The following is a 21,935-nucleotide window of genomic DNA, read 5'->3' as shown; positions in this document are numbered from 1 at the left end:
GGAGGAATTTCAGAAATTTCGGAAAGAATTGGGTGAGGAAATTAGCACTTCTGGTCTCTCCTATTTATATATGTTGGGTGAATCCTAATGGGTTAGGGATTGCTCGGGAAACCGAATTGTTTTTTATTCTCATTATGTTTTATATTTATTGGCTTAGTCGGTTTCGTTTTGAACAAAAAAAAAAGAAAAGGGCTTCTAATGGGTTAGGGATTGCTCGGGAAACCCGAATTGTTTTTTTATTCTCATTATGTTTTATATTTATTGGCTTAGTCGGTTTCGTTTTGAACAAAAAAAAAAAAAAAGGCTTAGTCGGTTTAGTTTCTTTTTTATATTATTTTTTATGTCTTGGTTTCCTAATCAACAAGGGATATCCCGTTGGTAATTGCCAGGAGATTAATTTTGGGCTTTTTAATTGTACCCTTTCTCTTTTTTTAATCTAGTTCCGGATAGTTTAAACGCTGTCTAGATTTAAATGTTATTGTTGCAGATTTCATTGTGGATAGACGCTGGAATCCTAATAGAATTCATCGCATTCTACCTGATCAGGTTATTGATCATATTTCTGCTATACCTCTCTCCCATTTTAACTTTAAAGATCATTTTGCCTGGGGACCTACTGATCATGAAAAGTTTCCTATTAAGTCAGCCTCTAATTTGCTTGCGAGCAACTATCCTACTCATTCAAGATCGACACTGCTAACTAGGATGTGGAAACTCCCTCTACCCCCTAAAATCAAGGTTTTTGCTTGGCAGATTATTCATGGTCGTCTTAAAACGAGAGACTATATCTTCACAAATATCTATATTGATCGATCTTACACATAGTAAATAAAAAAGTAATAAATAAAAATGGATTATAGTGGGTTCCATCGTTTCTATGGTTACTTCTTAAACGGCGAGGTCCTCTCTATACACCGGAACCCTTCCTTCATTTAATCAATGTTATTGTTAACTTGTCTTTTTGTTCTACTGATTTAGAATTAATCAATCATCTTTTCTAGAGATATTTGGCGTTTACCTAATTGGCATTTTAATCCTTCTGACTGGCATCACTCTTTCCTAAATTGAATATTGCTTCTCATAACTCTTTCTCCTTCAACTGACTTATTCTCCAAGGCCCTTTTTATTTGTTATCATATTTGGCTTTTCAGAAACAATCTAATCCTTAGAAATGTTCATAAAGAGGCCATGCAAGTGGCCTTTGCTGCTGCTAATATGTCCCTTGCTTACTCTAACAATGCTCCTGCTGCTAATCACTCTCATTCTCCAAATAATAAAAATATTAAGTGGCTACATGGGTAATTTGCTAAAACAATTTAAACCTACATGAAGAAATTCCAAATAAAATTTCGTGACTCTTACCATTGTTGCTGTAAAGTAATATTCTCTGTTGAAGCTCTCTGCCATCAACTATTTTACACTTAAAGCAATAAAACGATGCAACTGCACATCTTGTTCCCAAAACTGTTACGAGTTATAAGTTATTGTAGACAAAAGTTTATCTCAAAACTTTGATCACTTGATATCATTTAATAAATTGGTGAAAGGATACAAACAATGATACAAATGTCGCTATATCTCCTTTATCTTACTGATACAGTTAACAATCAATACATGGGACTTTGTAGTAATGAACAAATTTTGTGCAAAAAAATGAGAGAATTAAGCAAAGAGCCTGCAAAGGCGTGTATGAATTGAAACTTGTATCTCTGTATATGTCTGTTTTAACCTGCCTTTGATCTCTTCCATACAATAACCGTACCATAGAAATCAGATGATGCTAATAAATTCTCTCCATGGTTCCAAGCAACCCCAATAACAGGAAATCGATGACCCTGCAGTCACATATTTCGGTCATTTGGGCCAAATATGAGAGAATAGGAAACCATTCCAATCTTGTATCTAAAGAAGACAAACCTGTAGCTTGTTTACACATGTATGCTTTGGCCGAGTTAAGTCGTAGAAGTTTACAGTTGAATCTTCACTTCCGGCAACTAGGTATCATAACAGCATGACAATGTTAGCAAGCTGAAATCTTGCCACTAATGTAGTTGGTCGTATATTCAGGAGAAAATAAGATTGCCCAAAATAACAAAAGTCAGGAGAAAATAAAGTTGATTGCTAACTGAAATCTTGCCACTAATGTTCATCAATTGTATACCATATCATGTAGCTCTGAAAATTTAACATCTGCAACATAACCTATTTCTAGTAGTTACAAACAATTTTAAACTCCTAATTTACTAAGTCAGATTTTGCTTGCACGTGCTTGATAAATTAATATAAGCACTTAAATGCAATCATCCAAAGCGCATATAAAAACTGTAATCGAAGAAGCTCTTGTTTATAGTTAGTCTAACAACTTTCAATAGCTCAGTTGGCATTTATATCCAATAAAGTAGGGAGTTATATAACATGTCACAAAACAAACAAACATCCCTTCCTCAAGAAAAAGAGATTGCAAGTCAGGGAGATGTGTACAGATTCACCGTGCACTTTAGAAATTAAAGAGAACTTGAAGAAAAACTTTTACTTATGATACAGTGCAGGTACCAGTTAAAAGGCCACAATCTAGAAAGAGCCTTAAAAAGTGCGCAGAGAAAAAAAATTGCTTTTTGTTATATATTAGACACAGAGATAGATATACAAACCTATATATTCTCCTTTTTCAAGGGAAAGCATAGGACAAAAGGAAGCCCGGATATTGTATATTCGTGGAGTTAATTTGAGTGAGCAACGAAGAGTCAAATAACCTTGTATTTCCGGTGCAACACTACGACAAACCAATCATCTTGTCAGTATTTTTTTTTTGAAAAAAAAAAACAATGGAAGTAAAATAACTCTAAAAAAAAAAAAAAAGAGAGAGAGTCGAGTTCTGCAACCGAACCGGAAGAAAGACAAACTTCCATCCTGAGTACATGTCAGCAACACGGCCCGAGCCAACAGAAAAAAACTTCGGTACTCCACATTTGTGACTGGAGATTTCTGCCTGCTGCTACGTACTTCGATGCCGATGAGAACGGGATAATACTCCTGTGAGAGAATTCATACTGACAGAATATATACACCCTGCAACAAATTATCCAATAGTCTACATCAGAAAAGGTTATGCAAGTTCATAAAAAAATAAAAAATAAATAAAAAAACTGCAAATGAATATAGGCCATAACACACCGTCCCATCTCCACAGAAAATGATCTGTCCAGTGTGAGCATGGTCCATAGCAGTAACTTGACTGTTAAATGATGTTTCATGAATGGTCCTCCCAGTACTGAAATTGAAAACCTGATATATCATTGCAGAAATACCACCAATCAAATCTAATCTATTAAATTACATATATCCAGGAAAGACCAACACTATAGGGAAATGAAAAATGGAGTTTTCATATGCTTCGGATAACGAAAAATGAAAAATAGAAAATCAAGACAGCCATATCATTTTTTTGTTAGGGCTTTTGAATGCAATGCCAACTATGATTGTATTGCATTGCATACCAATACATGAGATTGTATTCAGTCAATCAACATCAATAAACTCTGTAGTTTAAAGCATTACAAATCCAGTTCCATATTAGTTTGAGATCCTGGATAATAAGTTAATAACAATACATATAATACCACCACAACATCATAATGTTAAGAATTTTGATCAATTAAGGTCAGATGACTAACAGAATATATATCTATTTTGTACTTGAAAAAACATCTATGTAGTTCTCATAAGTTCATAACTATATTACTTGTAGTTTCCAAAAACAATCTCCAGGTACTCTTGATCGTGCCAGTTCCATTCATGTTTTAGGTTATCCTTTCAAACAGTCGAGCAAAAGTGAAAACATGTAATCATCTAACTGCTGTGATTAAACAATTATAATTCTTTCACAAAAAAAAAGGAAAAAGAAAAAGAAAAAAGAACGACATTGAAAATATTATGGTAGTAACAAATGGCTTACTGATTTTAGATTTGCTTGATTATTACAAGTATGTTTTTTGAAACAAAATCAAAAAGTTTGGATATGGTAGCACTCTGTAGTGGGCCTAAAGGGGTAGTTAGCTTCATAATAAGAAGCTAATTGCTTCCCTCTAGAGCATTCCTCAGGAAATAAGATAGCAAAACTATATCCATCTCATCCACTTTACCTCATTGTAAAAGTTCCTTTGTTTGAAGCAAAAGTAGAAAAGGTGTTTCAGGCTTTCAGCACACACATACAGAAACTCCAATATTAACAAATTTTCTAGTCCATTAAAAAAACAAAAAGGGTCATAAAGCAGCTATACCTAAGTCCATAAAAAAGTATTAAACATTAAAGTATGAGCTGCAATATCAAAGAAAATATGAGGCCATACAAAATTAGGAAGACCCAGTAAATATGAGGCCATACAAAATTAGGAAGACCCATTAAACCAAAAATCACATGTTCTCCTTTCTGAAGAAACAACAAGCATAGGTATGCAACCCTTACCGTAATTTCTTTGTCTACATTGCCAACTGATCGAAAGGAAGTTGTTATTTACCTGCATTAGAAAGATAAAGCAAAAAATAGACCTTAAAATTGCAGTATGGCACATCATGATTAAAATATACATAAAAAATGGTAAACAAACTTCATTATAATCATCCAATGAAAGTCAAGGGGAAAAGGCATTATTGTAAATACTAAAAACAGCACTTGATTGAAAACATGGTGGATTCAAGTCTAATGGGGGGGGGGGGGGGGGGGGGGGGGGGGGCAGTATTCATTAATAACTTGGCTAAATAAACAAATTGCATAAATGATGATGAAACACAAAACACTTAAGCATGTATATTTAATAAGTTATTAATCATAGAAAAGGATTGCAGCCGTTCGAAGGGCTAGATATTCTTAATGTCCGTGTACACTTACCGGGTGAAAACGAATACACAGTTGTGGAGAAACTCCATATATTACTCTTATGCATAGGCCTTTTGAAATCTCCCATACTCTCACAGTTTTATCCAACGATGAGGATGCAATGTACTGATTGTTTGACGAGAAATCAAAGTCTGAAAATAAACAAGACATGGTGTTTAGAACAAAGACCTATGCAAGGAAAAATGGAAAGATTAAGACTTCAATTAATGCATTTTCTAACATAATTACACGTCTAAATTTATACTAGAATAAGGAATCATTTCTCATCATTATAGGTTGCAATGCCACTCAGAATCCCAATTGATAAACTCAGGGATTATCTAGAATCTACAGGGAAAATAGCGTTGGTCCCATAACCAAGTGGAGATGATGATGCAGGAAGCAAAATCTTACCAAAGAAATATGCATCCACTACAGAATAATGGACTTAGAGCAACTCCAAGAGATTCCCCATATTTTAATTTTTCTCTACTTTAGGGAAAAATAAGCCTCTTTTGCTCCAACAGATTCCCTATAACTATCTCTATTTTAGGGAAAGTGAGGAGAGAGAAAACCAAATTCCCTATATTTACAGCAAACTCCAAAATTTTAAAGAAGCATATGGAGATTTTATAGATTACTGTAAACTAGGGAATCTGTTGGAGTTGGAGAAGAAAAATAGGCTAAAGGTTTGACTTTTGCTTCTCTATAATACAAAAATTATAGGGAAGCTGTTGGAGTTGCTTAATGTTTAATCATTTGAAGCACTGTGAACACTTGTAATGTTTTCAGTTGACTTATTATTAATTTACTGCCACAAGTTGATAGGTTTAACCAAAAATGAGAAGAAGAAAAAAAATATATCGTAGCCATTCTAGAGTGTTCAGTTGTAGCAAACTGCTAAGGCCTAATTTCTTATCCATGTCTCATTGAATATCACAACTAAATTTTTGCCCATACCAATATACTTATCAGTGGAGGCCAGAAACTTAGAAACAGATATATCAATGCAAAAACAAGAGAAAAAATAATGGTAACAATACCAGTCAATCCAACCTGTAACATCTTTGGAGTGACCATTCAGATGCTTGAGAATTGGAGGAGGATCAGAGACAGTGCATACTGTCAAGGTTCCATCTGATGCTCCATACGCAAGCAGATCTGAGCTCATGTGCCCAAACTTCAAAACAGTAACTGTGCACAGCAACTAATGAGGTTCTTCCTTTGGAAAAATAAAATACATCTTCACTTATCTTCTTAACACAAAAGATTACCCGAGGCTCTGCACTGATCAAAGATGCAATGCATTCCTACAAAAGAGTATGCAGGCTGTTCACCCCGTTGACACAGGCGGTCGTCATTATCACTAGTACTCGAGCCAAAACTTGTACGAGATGAAGGTTGACTGCCACTATGCACATCCTGCAACAAGCAAAACAGTTAACAAAGTAAACTTCAAACTTGCATTACTAGTTCTCTCATTTCATCCTGGGAATCAAAAACACCGAATCTCCACATTCAAGTGATTTACGAAGATTAAAGAAACTTGAAAACCGAAATCGAGGCTGCATTGCACATACCCTGCCAGGAGTCCAGCTCTCGACGTCACACAAAAGTGAGAGTGGACTCGGAGGTTGAATCCATCGCCCACTAATGCATCAAACAGCCTGATGTCAGCATACGAATTTAACAATTCAAAGCACTGACTAATCGAAAACGTGGATCAACCAGCAAAAGATTGAGATATGAAACAAGAATACCCCTATGGTATTGCACTATTTGCTTACGTGCAAACTTTTGCTTGGTTGAAATTTCACATCAGGTGGCTTCTGCCTGCTGCTACTTTGATGCCGATGAGAGCGGGATAATACTCCTGTGTGAGAATTCATACTGACAGAATATATACACCCCTGCAACAAATTATCCAATAGACTACATCAGTAAAAGTTATGCAAGTTCATAAAAAAAAAATGCAAATGAATATAGGCCATAACACACCGTCCCTTCTCCACAGAAAATGATCTGTCCAGTGTGAGCATGGTCCATAGTGGTAACTTGACTGTCAAATGATGTTTTATGAATGGTCCTCCCAGTACTGAAATTGAAAACCTGATATAATCAAATCTAATCTATTAAATTACATATATCCAGGAAAGACCAACACTATAGGGAAATGAAAAGTGGAGTTTTCATATGCTTCGGATTAAGAAAAACGAAAAATAGAAAATCAAGACAGCCATATCATTTTTTTGTTAGGGCTTTTGAATGCAATGGCAACTATGATTGTATTGCATTGCATACCAATACATGAGATTGTTTTCAGTCAATCAACATCAATAAACTCTGTACTAAAGCATTACAAAACGCATGGCCTTATGCATTCCCCTTCTACAGCTTTGGTCTTTATGTGATGTCTGTTTTGTCTGAAATTCCCTTTGTTGACATTGATTGAACAGAAGGTTTCTTGCTAAGTGTGTATGTTTATGGTGATGAATTGATAGAGATAGTAAAAGAAGATTACAGGAGGAATGATTGAATATATATTCTTTTTCTTAACAGATATGCATTTCTTTATTTTCACGTGTAATTTTTCCTTCATTCCAGTACCACATTACCAATGCAGCTACTTTACTATATTTGATTCAGGTTTTTCATCCTGCTTGTATAGACATGAGTGCAGAGGAAGCTGAAAGACTTGACCACTTTTTTTGTGAAGGTTGTTCTCCCGAGGGACAAAAGAAGTTGGAGAATTCGCATACTGTCTCCAGACAGTTGGATACAAAGGTATACTTTTAAATGAAGTGCTTGATGAATTGATCTAGGTTCGTCATTGCATATCTAGAACTTTGGATCTTCTTATCTATCTAGCAATTAGAATTATTAACTTCTGTGATATTCTGTTTGCTCCTCATTGTATCGAGTGATTTCAAGAAAGGCTTTTGCGAAGCATATATACTTTCAGTTTTGAAAATCAGCATTTTTAATTCCCCCAGAAAACCAAAACAGGAGATTAAAAATTTATATGAAGAGCTCATTATACACTGCCACAACAATCGCATTTTGTGCACCATGATTAATAGATATAATAGCATAGTCAATGAGAAAATGTATGTTTTGAATATTAACTTACCTTCCTTGGTTATACCAGTATTACTAGACTTCCATTCATAATGTGCTTCAGGTGGAGACAAAACGTCGCCGGAGGTGATATTGTAAATAAAGTTGACAAGTTAGAGTTACAATGGAGGAATCGGAGGTTCTCTCGGTCTTGTGCAACACAGAGTCATAACTGCTTCACAAATGGTGTATTTCTGAGTCAGTGAGAAGACAGAAACCTATGAAAAAGAAAAAAGAAAAAAAAAACTTTATGCTGTCTATGTGGTTTGAGATAACTCCCTGGTACCTTCAAGGATGTTTGGTTGTGCGTAGTTATGTATGTAGATTTTCCCTTTTTCCTCTATTTCCCCTAGGGTTGTGAATATTCCCAAAGTATTTATTTGCTTGCCAAAGTAGCAAACGGACGTTTTATAAATGTCTGTTCCAGCACTTTGCTATATATATATATATATATATATATATATATATATATATATATATATATATATATATATATATTGTTTGTGTTCTCTACTCCCAGATGTAGTATCAAGTGATTTAGACACAATTGCAGTTGGTTGCAGAAATTATCTGACTTATCTTTTTAGTTGTGTCGTACCAACAATGATTCTTGAGATTGTTTAGCGGCCTGTAGTTCAATGGTTAACGAGGTTCTAATTTCGAATCAATCCCCCCCAACTCCTTCCAGTTGGTTTTTATGAGCGTTGAGTGGATATCTGCCATCCTGTTATAGGGACAAAAAAAGAGAGAGAAGGAAGTATGAGGAGGAACTACAATAAACCAGAAATTTTCTGGTTTTTTGGGGGCAAGAAGGAAAAAAAAAGATTCAACACACCACTGAGAAAGGTGTAGACTGTGAAATAGAAAAAGTTCCGTTGCCGGGACTTGAACCCGGGTCTCTCGGGTGAGAGCCGAGTATCCTGACCAACTAGACTACAACGGATATGTTAACAACTTGTTCAGCTTTATATAGATAGCTCGGCAGAAGGAAAAAAAGTTTGATATCTACATGCAATCATAAACCCCGACAATGATGCGTGTGTTACTCATTCTGACTTATAGCCTTGCTACATTAACATAAAAACCCATCCTTTCTCGGAAATCAAGTATGACTATTATGGGAGCAGCTTATTTCGATAGTCTTTCGAACTGTTTGTGAAAAACCTCAGAATCTTCTGGTTAGTGCAACCAGTCTATACATTACTACACATATGATTTTTCTCGAGTGACCTCTGGATCTTAGCTATCACCCGGGATTCTCATCTTAGTCAAGTTCACAGCATGTATGAACTTCCTGATGTGCTTTACCTGTTTTTTGGCAGCTATAAAAGTTTAGTTCTTCAAAAGCATGCTAAACAGTATGAAAAACATAAACAAGCACTGTGAAATGATTACATGCCACTCTTGCTGCATTCAGGTGGTACTTCTCCTCATTGGTTAATTCATCGATTGCTGGCCTCATTGAATTCATATGAGTGAAGCTCCTTTTTTCATTGTTGATTACCAGCAAAGTGTAGTGCATGCTTGTACTGTGGTGAATTGATACTAGCACCTTTTTGAAACGAAAGTTTGACCACAGAGGTTCATACAACATTGTCTCGACACCACACTCATACTGTCTAGTATTCACATCCTTTTCATTGTTTTGCTCATACTTTGTAGCATAGTACTATATAGACAACATAACCAAGTTAATTCAAGTTAAAACTGAAAACTATGGGGTAATAAGCCATTACTGACTCCAAAAAATCACATTACTGGGGGGCAATAATATGTCTACTGCCCCCCAATAGACCAACATAGTACACTTCATTTTCACTGAATAAACACAAACAAATGTAACAGCTATCAAAGACATAATTTCAACGAATAATAACTTACAGTCAATACATTATTGGGGGGAAATAATCTGTCTATTGACAACCAGTAAACCAACCAAAAGCCCTCCCTTTTCACCCCTTTTACACACTACTGCTCTTTAATAAACAGAAAACTCAATATGCTTGGTTTAGATTACTTACCCCTGCGTCTATAGTGAGAAATCCCACTCGCGCATTTTGCTTTGCGGCATCAAATTTCAACAAGTTAATATAAACACTGATCACCTGCAATTGTGTCATTTGATTTTCCATAAGAACTGTATAAGTGAACAAGATTAAAGTAAATTTCCCTAAATAACCATATTACAGGGGGCAATAATCTGTCTATTGCCCCCTAATAATACATTAAATGAGCCCCTTCATTGAAAGACTTACATCAGTTTCAACATCCCCCTCTTGGATGATTACTCTGAGGTCGTCCTTGGTGATCCGGCGTAGAAATCGATGCTGATTCAGTACTCGGTTATGTTCAAACAGAAACATTTTATTTCAATTGGTTTGTAAACATTTTCTATTCACCCGATCTTTAATATACACCAACGCCTCTTTCTTTGACCTACCCTAAACTGTAGGTAATCCTAAGTAAATCCCCGGGTTATCCACTTCACCAAAACCAAGGAGCTCACAAATTAATCTGGACATTTGCTGGGAGGTGTTTGGGGTAAAGAAAATACTGGATTTTTCAGTATTTATCATCTATCCTAAGGCTATGCAATACTCATTGAGTATTATCTTGAGATTCCAGCAATTCAACAAAGTAGCCTTAAGAAAGAAAAGAGCATCGTCTGCAAAGAATAGGTGAGAAAAAAAGGGGCAGCCTCTGCAAAGCTTAATGCCTAAGAGAGACTTGTCACTAACAGCCTTTGTTAACCGCAAGGAGAGGACTTCACTGACAATGAGAAACAGGTAAGGGGAGAGGGGATCTCCTTGTCGGAGCCCCCTACTTGGGAGGAAAAAGTTTCCCAGGTTGCCATTTAAGACAATGGAGAAAGAAACCGTCGTGACACAAGCCATAATAAGATTTACCCAGTCTATAGCAAAGCCAAACCCCAATAATGCAGCCTCCGAAAAATCTCATTCAACCCGATCATTTGCCTTGTTCAAATCTAACTTTAGGCCCATTTCATTGTTCTCACCTTCACGTTTCAGCCTTAGATAATGATATGATTCATGTGCTAACAATATGTTATCCTGTATCTGCCTTTCCGGAACAAAGGTGTTCTGGTTTGTGGAGATTAAATCAGGAAGGAATTGCTTCAGCCGATTTGCGAGTAACTTTGAGAGAATCTTGTAGGAGTTGTTGCACAAGCTTATTGGCCGAAATTGAGTTGTTTTTTCCGGGTTTGGAACCTTTGGAATAAGAACAATGTGTGTCTTATTTAGTTCCTTGAGCCTCTCACACCCATTACGGAAGTCCTTAGAAGCTTACCAAACCACTTCCTTAACTATCCTCCAATACTTGTGGTAAAAGAGCCCAGGAAAGCCGTCTGGTCCTGGGGCTTTTAGAGCCCCAAGTTGATAGGTAGCATTTTTAACTTCCTCTAAGGTGAACTGTGCTAATAGAGCAGCATTCACATCATTCTAAACACTGGCAGAAGTGCCATCAAAAGTTTTCCCCATGTCCTGGATCCGGAGCTGGTAAAAACCTTTTTAAACTGAGCTTCAAATCCACCCCTAATGAGCCTCTCACCAACGATCCACTCCTCCGCTTCATTTTGAATTTTTAGAATACGGTTCCTTTGCCTTCTCTGTATGGTGGACAAGTAGAAGAACTTGGAATTAGTATCCCCCGTTTTCAGCCAATTAACTCTCAATCGTTGGTGCCAAAACTTATCTTCCCGAAGCCACAAATTCCTCAATTTATTGGACAGTTCCAATTGTTGTTTTGAGGTGTCAAAAGGGTGCTGCAGTTGGAGCACCTCCAGATCCTCAAGACATCTTCTAATCTCATCTTTATTGCATATGGGAAATTTGTTATTGCTCCAGATGTGAAGACAAGTCTTGCATCTGTCTAGATTTGAAGTCCAATTCTTGACACTTGTATAAGACGAGTTGACAACCCAACTCTCCTCAATTATAGGGCCCACCTCCTCTTCATCTGCCCAAAAAGATTCAAACTCGAAACCCGCCTTGTGTTTCAGCTTAGTGGGATTGGTGCACATTAGAATTGGATTATGATCTGATCTAATTCGTGTTAGATGTGTAAGACAGGTTTCCCAGTTTAATAACCATTCTTCATCCACCAAACAACGGTCAAGACGTTCTTGTAAAACAATGGAGTCTCCTTCAGTTAGGGCCCAAGTGAACCGCTGACCCTTAAAGCCAATATCCACTAGAGAGTTTGTGTTAAAAAACGTGTTGAGATACCGCTTCCTGTTTGGACCCCAAAGGGGTGCCCCCTTCCATCTCATACTAAAATAACATCTCATTTAAATCACCTAATTTGCTATTCTTGCTTTGCTTGTTGGAAGCTAGATTTCAGGTTCTGACAACAAAGAGTGAATCACACCATCTGGATCAAGCTCTCTCTATTTAGATACTTTCTGGTACGTAATGGGTCGTCTTTTTCACATTTATTACGTAAATGCCACCATTCAAGATGTAATGAGGAGATAAGATGATATTGTTTAAAGGAGCCAATAACGTCCGGCCAAAATAGAAAAAAGAAAAAAAAGTTTATAGGGTTAATATCCTATTTTATGAGGCCGGAGTTTTGCACTAATATTGGGGTAAAAATAGTTCCGGTGATTATATGTATGCAACAAGGTATTATTTCATGCGGGTACATTAATTAGATTTTGACCCATGGCTATACCACCATATCCCAGAATATTTGTTCCAGTGGGTGTAAACCAATAACAGCATGAAAATGTCTTTATCAAATATCTTGAACTCGTATAGATATGACCATAATAGTAACAGAGCAAGTTCCCCTATTTCTGACGATGTCTTAATCATGGTTATTGGTTACTGTCAATCTTCTTCTGGTAATAAGAGAAAAGGGTCTTGATGTACGTGTGTAGATCCACGTTTGTTTCATAATAAATTTTTTCCCTTATCTTGAGAATCAGTAAAAACAAAATGACTGTTTAAGGATATCTCTATTTTGTGTTTAATCCAAACTCTAGGTTACTTGACCTAGTGGTAATAGGGTTCAATTAGAAGAATCTAGAGATTCTCTTTCCTTGTATGATTCTAACTCTATGCATTGTAATCCTCTATATAAAGAGGCCCCTATTATCAATGAGAATACACAGCAAATTTCTCTCAATTTCTGATTCTCTAAAACACGTTATCAGCACGAGCCCTAACCCTGAAACCCTAAATTCATAACCTTCGAATATCAGAAACCACCGCCACCTACCTTGAAGCTCTCAATCCCAGGAACCGAGAACCGGCGGCACCACCCCCAAAACAGGCTGGAATCAACCTGAACCGGGCACCGGAAGTGTTCAAACCGGCCTCCCAAGAAAAATCCAAAGATTTCTTGTGCAGTTCGCCATCTTCCCGTCCACTCTTCACTGCCACCTTTTGTCAGTAGCTGCACCTCGTCCCCAGAATCCGGAATCTGAAAAATCACCACCAGAACCGGCCAAAATTCAACCGAACCGGCCACCGGAGTTCACTTGCAGCAGAACCGGCAGAAAGGAAAAAAAAAAAAAAAAAGGAAACCTGTGCAGCCCAAGCCCAACTGCTGAAGCCCACAGTCGAGCCCACTTGCAGCAGGCCCCAGCGGAGCCCACGTGAATCAGCCGAGCCTCCAAGTCGCCAAGCCTCAGAACATCCCTGCCACGTCAGCATACACGCAGGTGTCCAGTCAGCTGCCACGTCATCATCCAGACTGCCACGTCAACACCCCCGGTCAACGCCGGTCAACACTTTTCAGGCGACATTTTTCCGGCCAACTTTCCGATCAAGTTTTCCGGCCACTTTTTAAGGTATTTTTTTCTAAAAGTTCCCGTTTTTGAATTTTTTTTTAATTTAGTCTTCTTTTCTCGGGGACTTCCAACATCCCTTCTTCTACCCCCCTTTCTTCTTTATAGGGGAGACCAAAAGCCGAACTGTGGGGGTTCGTGCTCACTCCAAGCTTGGAGCTTGTAAAGTCCTCCAAACTTAGAGTTTGTTGAGAAGAAAACGATCGACCACATACATCGTTGTTTCGATCTAATCCAAAACCCCTCTTGGAATCGGATTTTCTTAGAAGCGACTACGCTAAGAAAATCCATAATTTCTTGGAAGCGACTACGCTCAGAAATTTAATAGCTTTTCGTGGTAGCCCTTTTTCGCTCCGAAACTAACCCTAATCTTGTGTTGTTTTTCAGGATGAGTTACCTGAACAAGTTGAACTTTATTCCACTAGAGACAACTGGCGTAGGATACCATAGGTAGGTCCGAGATGTGCGCCAACATCTTAAGGCTGATGGACTTCTGGAAGCCATCCAAGAGCCTAGTCAGAACGTGCTCTCCATTGAGCAAGCTACTGCTTTTGAAGCAAATCAAGCTAAAGCCATCATTCTCATGACAAGGCACATGAATGACATGCTCCAAAGTGAATACCTCAATGAGGAAGACCCAAGAAAGCTATGGGTTGAACTTGAGCAGCGATTTGGCAATGTTCGTGACTCCCTGCTTCCTGATTTAGAAGTGCGATGGCATAGCCTCCGCTTCTGTGATTTCAAGTCTGTGCTTGATTATAACTTGGAAGCTCTTCGTATCAAGTCTCTGATGGAGTTTTGTGGCCAAGCCATAACTGATACGATGTTGATTGAGAAGACTCTCTCTACCTTCCCCGTCTCTGCCCTGATGATTTCAAAGAATTATCGGATTGATGTGAAATCAGGACATATCACGAGGTTTCATGAGCTTATTGGCGCCATGAATGTAGCTGAAAAGCACGACAACATACTTGTGAAGAACTATAATGCTAGACCCGTGGGAACTAAGTCTATTCCGGAGTCTAACTATAGTCGTGCCCCCAAAGGAGGACACAAGGAGCGAACCCTAAGAGTAGGGACAATTCTGGACGCTCTGGTCCATATTCTCACCCTAAAGAGGAAGGAAATTGCCAAGAGAGGCGTGCACGGAACCGTGGAGGTCAACGTGTGAAGAGAGAGAGAGGCGGAGCCTCAGGCTATGGTGGTGACGCCACCAAGAATAATAGTCGTCTAACACATGCACCAAAAGCATCTCGATCAAGGGAGCAAAGATGTTTGTCTTCGATGTGGATCAAGTAGACATTGGGCAAGGAAGTGTACTGCATCCCAGAACGTTGCCAACACATACAAGATGTATCGTGAAGCAAGGGAGGCAAATTACATGGAACAAGAAGATCAAGATGGAGATCTCGATCTAAGGGTGGAAGACTACAAGGATCAAGACCCAGAAACTGGCGATTTTGATTAAGTCTTTTTATTTTCCAAGAGATGTAGGCAATTGCCATATTACTTTTGTAGTAGATGCCAATGATATTAGTCTTTCTTCAAAGTAGGCGTACTCAATGTAAAAGTGATGTCTAGAAAGGTTTTGAGATAAGTGGTACTTAAGCGAGCTTTGCTCCACCTACATCTCTCTACTTACCTTGTCACATTTGCATTGGAATTACCGAAAGGAGTTAGACGACTTCCATTGTTTTGCATTGACTAGTTTATTGGATTAGATTTTCTTTGGTTAAGAGAAACGATGATGTAATTCCGTTTGGCTTATTAATAAAAGTTGAGTTCTTTTCTTTATGACTCCTTTTAATTACGAGCTTTTCTTTTAGGAATGGATGAACTTCAATGTCTTGCGGATAGTGCGACTACGCACACCATTCTACGACATAGGCAATTATTCTTAGAGATGTTGCCTACATATTCATCTGTGACTACGATGGCTAGGCCATCAAGTTTAGTTCAAGGACATGGAATGGCCTAATTCCTTTTGCCCAATGGCACCTTGATTAAAGTCACTGAAGCTCTCTATGCTCCTAACGCAAATCGAACCTTATTAAGCTTTAAAGATATTAGAGCCAACGGATTCCATGCGGAAACTCATAATGAGAACGGAATAGAATTCCTTTGCATTACCTCTAATGATTGCGGACGGAAGCGCATCTTAGAGAAGCTTATGTGTCAATCTAGTGGATTTTATGTCACTACAATTCGACCAATTGAATCCAATAATGTCATAAGAGAAGATCTCTTGGATTCAGACACATATTGACTTTGGCATGACCGACTAGGACATCCTGGTCGTGATATGATGCTCCGTATACTTAAGACTTCACACGGGCATCCCTTTTTCAGAGTGAGAAGAAGCAAGAATCAAAAATTGATTCCAGGACTTAGCAAGACCGCGAAAATTGCAGCTTCTGGCGCTGCTGCTATCTTGGGCAGCCAAAAGGCCGCCCCTGTCCCTAGTGATGACACCATAAATGGCGCCAACCATGCGCATGACGCCATGGTTGCTCCTTCTGGTGGCCATGACGCCACACAAACCAATTTCCATGGCTCTAACGCCATAATGGGAGATGTAGTCACACACTTTGCTTCTAATAGCGCTACAGACGCTCAGGCCCAACCAAAATCCTCATTGGTTGCTTCTAAGGCCCCTCGCTCATTTTACAAAGCCTGTTCCTTCAGGAAATTAGGACGGAGACCGTCCTACGCAAAGGATCCAAAAATACTCATTCCGTTCTTACAGAGAATCCAAGGGGATATCTGTGGACCAATTCAACCATCATGCAGACTTTTTAAATACTTTATGGTATTGGTTGATGCGTCGACACGCTGGTCACATGTCGCGCTATTGTCCACTCGAAATGCTGCGTATGCTAAACTCCTCGCCGAGATTATCCGTCTACGGGCTCACTACCCTGACCATCGTATTAACTCGATTCGACTTGATAATGCTGGAGAGTTTACATCGAAAACGTTCGATGACTATTGCATGTCACTGGGGATTGATGTAGAACATCCTGTTCCCCATGTTCATACCCAAAATGGTCTCGCAGAAGCCGCTATCAAATGACTACAAATGATAGTGCGGACATTGGTTATGCGCACCAATCTCCCTGTTTCTGCTTGGGGATATGCATGCATGCAGCGACACTCATTCATCTACGACCCACTGCAACCCAATCTTACTCTGCGTTACAGCTAGTGACTGGATACGAGCCTGATATCTCGCATTTACGCATTTTTGGGTGTACCATCTATGTGCCTATTACGCCCCCACAGCGTACTAAGATGGGTCCACAACGACGAATGGGCATCTATGTTGGCTTTGAATCTCTAACTATTGTCCGCTATCTTGAACCCTTGACTGGCGATCTCTTTACCGCTAGATTTGTGGATTGTCACTTTGATAAGACAGACTTCCCATCGTTAGGGGGAGATAAGAACACAGATGTTCAACAGGAACGATAGGAATTGTCGTGGTCTGTCCCCACTATGTCTCATCTCGATCCCCGTACCGCACAGTCCGAACTTGAAGTGCGAAGAATAATCGAGCTCCAGAATGTAGCAGACACTCTACCTGATGCGTTTTATGATGTTGCCAAAGTGACGAGATCACACATACCTGCTGCAAACGTGCCTGCAAGGATCGATGTCTCAAATACTGGACATCACGCCACTCCTGTGACATCAGGGGATGGCGCCATTGCCCAACATGGCAATGATGTGGCATCTATGGCCGCAGGTCCCGCAAGGAAGCGCGGTAGACCAATTGGTTCGAAGGATACTCACCCTAGAAAGAAAGCAAATGAGGCATAGATAAATCCTTTGATCATCGATACTCAAAATTCGTCCCATGAGAATGTTCCGGATTACGGTTATGTCCAAGAGACATCATTAGGGGACGCCTCGATGTCAAAACCTATCCATGAGAACGTAGAGATCTCTGTAAATTACACTAGTGTACATGGGACGTGGGAAAGAAACTCCATCATCATTGATGATGTATTCGCGTATTCAGTGGCGCGTGAGATTATTGAGACCGATGACATCGAACCACGCTCCGTTGATGAATGCCAACGTAGAGCTGATTGGCCAAAATGGAAAGATGCGATCTAGGCAAAACTTGATTCTCTAGCGAAAAGAAAGGTATTTGGCAAAATTGTACCAATACTGCCTAACACCAAACCAGTTAATCACAAATGGGTATTCGTTAGAAAGTGTAATGAGAAAAACGAGATTGTAAGATATAAAGCTCGCCTTGTGGCTCAAGGCTTCTCACAACGCCCTGGAATCGACTACGAGGAGACCTATTCTCCTGTAATGGACGTCATTACGTTCCACTACCTTGTCAGTTTGGTAGTTTCTGAAAAACTGAACATGCAGCTTATGGATGTGGTTACTGCGTATCTATATGGGGATCTAGATATAGAAATATACATGGAGATTCCAAATGGAATTCAGTTACCCAAATCAAGTGGCTCTAGACCACGGAGCGCGTCTGCGATTAGATTGAAACGCTCACTATATGGATTGAAACAATCCGGACGGATGTGGTATAACCTTCTAAGTGACTACTTGATTGGGAAGGGATATGTCAACAATGAACTATGCCCATGTGTGTTCATAAAAAGGGCAAGTTCCGGATTTGCAATAGTAGCGGTTTATGTTGATGGCATGAACATAATTGGCACCCTTAAAGAGTTAAGGGAAACCGCTTAACACTCGAAATCCGAGTTTGAGATGAAAGATCTTGGGAAAACACGGTTTTGCCTCGGTTTAGAACTCGAGCACCGTAGAGATGGTATCCTGATTCATCAATCAGCTTATACCCAAAAGATGCTTAGGCGTTTCAACACTGATAAGATTAAGCCTTCAAGCACCCCAATGGTCGTCCATAGTCTTGATCCAAAGAATGATCCATTCCGTCCAAAAGATGACGACGAAGAAGTACTAGAGGCAGAAGTACCCTATCTAAGTGCAATAGGCGCATTTTTGTACTTAGCACAATGCACAAGACCTGATATCTCATTCACAGTGAACTTGCTAGCTAGATATAGCTCTGCACCAACACGACGCCATTGGACTGGTGTTAAAAATATCTTTCGATACCTAAGTGGTACGATTGATATGGGCTTGTTCTATCCCTATAGAGAGATGATGGATTCGGACCCATCAAGTGCCAGGGACGCTACACATGGTGGACTGCGTTCCCTCTCCCCAACCCAAAATGATATAAGTGTTTTGGAAGGTTTTGCTGATGCTGGGTATCTCTCTGACCCACACAAAGGTCGCTCCCAAACTGGTTATGTTTTCACCATGGGAAAGACCGCGATATCTTGGAGGTCTACAAAGCAGACCTTAGTCGCTACCTCTTCGAATCATGCAGAGATTATTGCTCTTCACGAAGCAGTTCGTGAATGTATATGGCTTCGATCCATAGTTACGCATGTTCGAAGCAATTGTGGTTTGAAGTCTACCACAGATGAGCCAACGAGCATTTATGAGGATAATGCTACTTGCATTGAACAAATGAAGCAATGCTACATCAAAGGCGACAACACCAAGCATATATCGCCCAAATTCTTTTACAATCAGCAACAACAGAAGTACCTCAAGATCAAAGTAAACCAGGTTAGATATGAGGACAATGCGGCAGACTTGTTTACTAAGTCATTGCCCAAATCCACGTTCAAGAAACATGTGGCAAGAATTGGCTTGAGGAAATTATCTGAACTCCCATGATCGTAGTCATCAGGGGGAGGCACAGACATTAGGGGGAGATGTCTACATGTTCGTCTCGAATCGTGAAGGGTGTGTTGTGCTCTTTTTCCCCTTCGATCGAGGTTATTTTTGTCCCACTGGGTTTTTGTTACTCGGCAAGGTTTTTAACGAGGCAACGAGAGAAGCACCGCATTTGGACAACACAAGGGGGAGTGTTTAAGGATATCTCTATTTTGTGTTTAATCCAAACTCTAGGTTACTTGACCTAGTGGTAATAGGGTTCAATTAGAAGAATCTAGAGATTCTCTTTCCTTGTGTGATTCTAACCCTATGCATTGTAATCCTCTATATAAAGAGGGCCCCTTTTATCAATGAGAATACACAGCAAATTTCTCTCAATTTCTGATTCCCTAAAACAATGACAAGATTAATGCAAAACAAAATATGTGACTTTGGGGATTCCGTGTGAGGGGTGTAATGTTGATTTAAATCCTAACCCTAACTCTAGTTAAATACAGAGTAAGATAACAATTGTCTTGGTTGGGCCAGGAATAATAATTGTCCAGAGTTTGAGCGAATTTCCGTGAGGGGTTTAATAGTAATATACAAATCCTAACCCTAACCCTAGTTAAACGCAGAGTGAGCTGGGAACTTCCAAATTAGGGCATAAGAGGGGCAGTTGCGGTTGATCGGTCCCCTCTCTCTTGTGTTGACAATTACTGGAATCCTTTGTAAGTTCCCATTATGGGTGTTTTTCAATGGGAAAATGAAAAATCCAGGTTCATGCCAAAGAAGTGTGCTTCAAACAAAAACACAAATCTGGGGTGATATGAAATTCTTAGATTCACATCTAATCTTTCTTTTTAGGCAAAATAGTCAAATTACCCCTTGACTTTTCCCATGGCTGCCGATTTACCCCCTGACATTTCAATTTTGATTATCTACACCCTCACTTTTCTAATTGTTGCTGATTTACACCCTATCGTTATTTTTAGACTTTCCATCCAATTTTTCGTTAATTTGGTTAGCACGTGAGGGGCTTTTTTGTCTTTTCAACTATCACCCAAAAAAAATATTAAACAAACCAACACTTCGTCAAAGAAATAAAAAAAAATGTACAAAACTGTTCTTCGTTAAAAAAGGGAAAAAAAAATTTGCCCCTTTGTCGCTTCTTCCTTGTCCAACTCGATCTTCTTCTTCTTCTTCACTCCCTTTATTTTAAAATTGGTCGTTACCTTGCAGCTGATCGCTTAATTAATATTTGCTAGTCATATCAAATGATTAGATGATCATATCACTGAAGAAGAAACGGTCTTTGATCATTTAGGTTTCTGGTTTTCTTTTTCTTTCAAGGCCGGACTGGTCATTAATATTTCAAACATTCATATGAGAATTTGATCTTCCATGTTTCCAGTTAGAGGGGTTTGTATTGTGTATAAGATTGAGAAGCCATCGAACAAACTAAAATATTTATATGTATGGAATATGAAAATTAAAATTACAGCAAGCATGTGAAGGTCATCTTGATTGATTCAAGTTGGGATTGTGTTATATTGATCTCGATAAAAGGAACATAGAGGAAGAGGTCATGCTGAGAAGAAGATAATTGAGAGATAGATAGAGAAGAAGATGAGAGGAAAAAATAACAATTGTGGGAGACAAATAGCAGTATTTTATTTTGTATTTTTTAACAAAGTAATTTTGTAATTTTTTCTTGATTTTTTTTTGGGTGACAATTGCAGAGACAAAAAGGCCCCTCACATGCTAACCAAATTAATGGAGAAATTGGATGGAAAGTCTAAAATTTAACTATAAGGTGTAAATTTACAACATTTAGAAAAGTGAGGGTGTAAATAATCAAAATTGAAATGTTAGGGGGTAAATCGGCAGTCATGAGAAAAGTTATGGGGTAATTTTGATTTTTTGCCTTCTTTTTAAACAACCAAATCAATGTTCTTAATTGAATGCCTTTTAACTAGTGGGCAATCCAATCGATGGAGTTAATACCTCTGCAGTGAGATTCTGGACCTGATGAGCAAAAACCCTAATTCCTTGCTTTTAGAATATATAGGAATGAAACAAATACTATGATTCGTAATGAACTACATCCATATCTAAACTCTTCTTTTCCCTTTCTTCAAGAAGAATGGTCTTGGGTAGCTTTTTTTTTTTTTTGGGGTAAAAAGATGTGGATTTTTAATTTGATATGACCTCATATTTGGTATTTTTATTTGAAGAGCTGGTGTTTTTATTTGAAGGTGTGAATTCATGAGATAAGAGAGAAAGATAGATATTCAAAGACTTACTGTAGGGAGGTGGTCCAGATTTCCTAAAAACCCTCAACATCTTCGTCTCCTCCATGATCCTCTACAGTCGGAGATTCAGGAATCTCGTCCGTATCTT

General features: G+C 38.7%; 1 long non-coding RNA gene, 1 other non-coding gene and 1 pseudogene across 2 annotated transcripts; 1 reads left to right on the top strand and 2 right to left on the bottom strand.

Moving 5' to 3' along the window:
* Positions 1-1,497: 1,497 nt before the first annotated feature.
* LOC112171079 lies at positions 1,498-6,915 on the bottom strand (annotated as a pseudogene).
* Positions 6,916-7,344: 429 nt separating this feature from the next.
* On the top strand, positions 7,345-8,093 carry LOC112170010. Its single transcript, XR_002924972.2, has 2 exons — positions 7,345-7,660; positions 8,058-8,093. It is a non-coding gene; the product is annotated as an uncharacterized LOC112170010 (long non-coding RNA).
* A 770-nt stretch (positions 8,094-8,863) lies between these two features.
* On the bottom strand, positions 8,864-8,936 carry TRNAE-CUC. Its single transcript has one exon. It is a non-coding gene; the product is annotated as a tRNA-Glu (tRNA).
* Between the last annotated feature and the right edge of the window lie 12,999 nt (positions 8,937-21,935).

The sequence above is a fragment of the Rosa chinensis genome, chromosome 6, assembly GCF_002994745.2.
Source record: "Rosa chinensis cultivar Old Blush chromosome 6, RchiOBHm-V2, whole genome shotgun sequence".
Classification (NCBI taxonomy): Eukaryota; Viridiplantae; Streptophyta; class Magnoliopsida; order Rosales; family Rosaceae; genus Rosa; species Rosa chinensis.
This window is presented reverse-complemented; position numbering and strand designations above follow the sequence as displayed.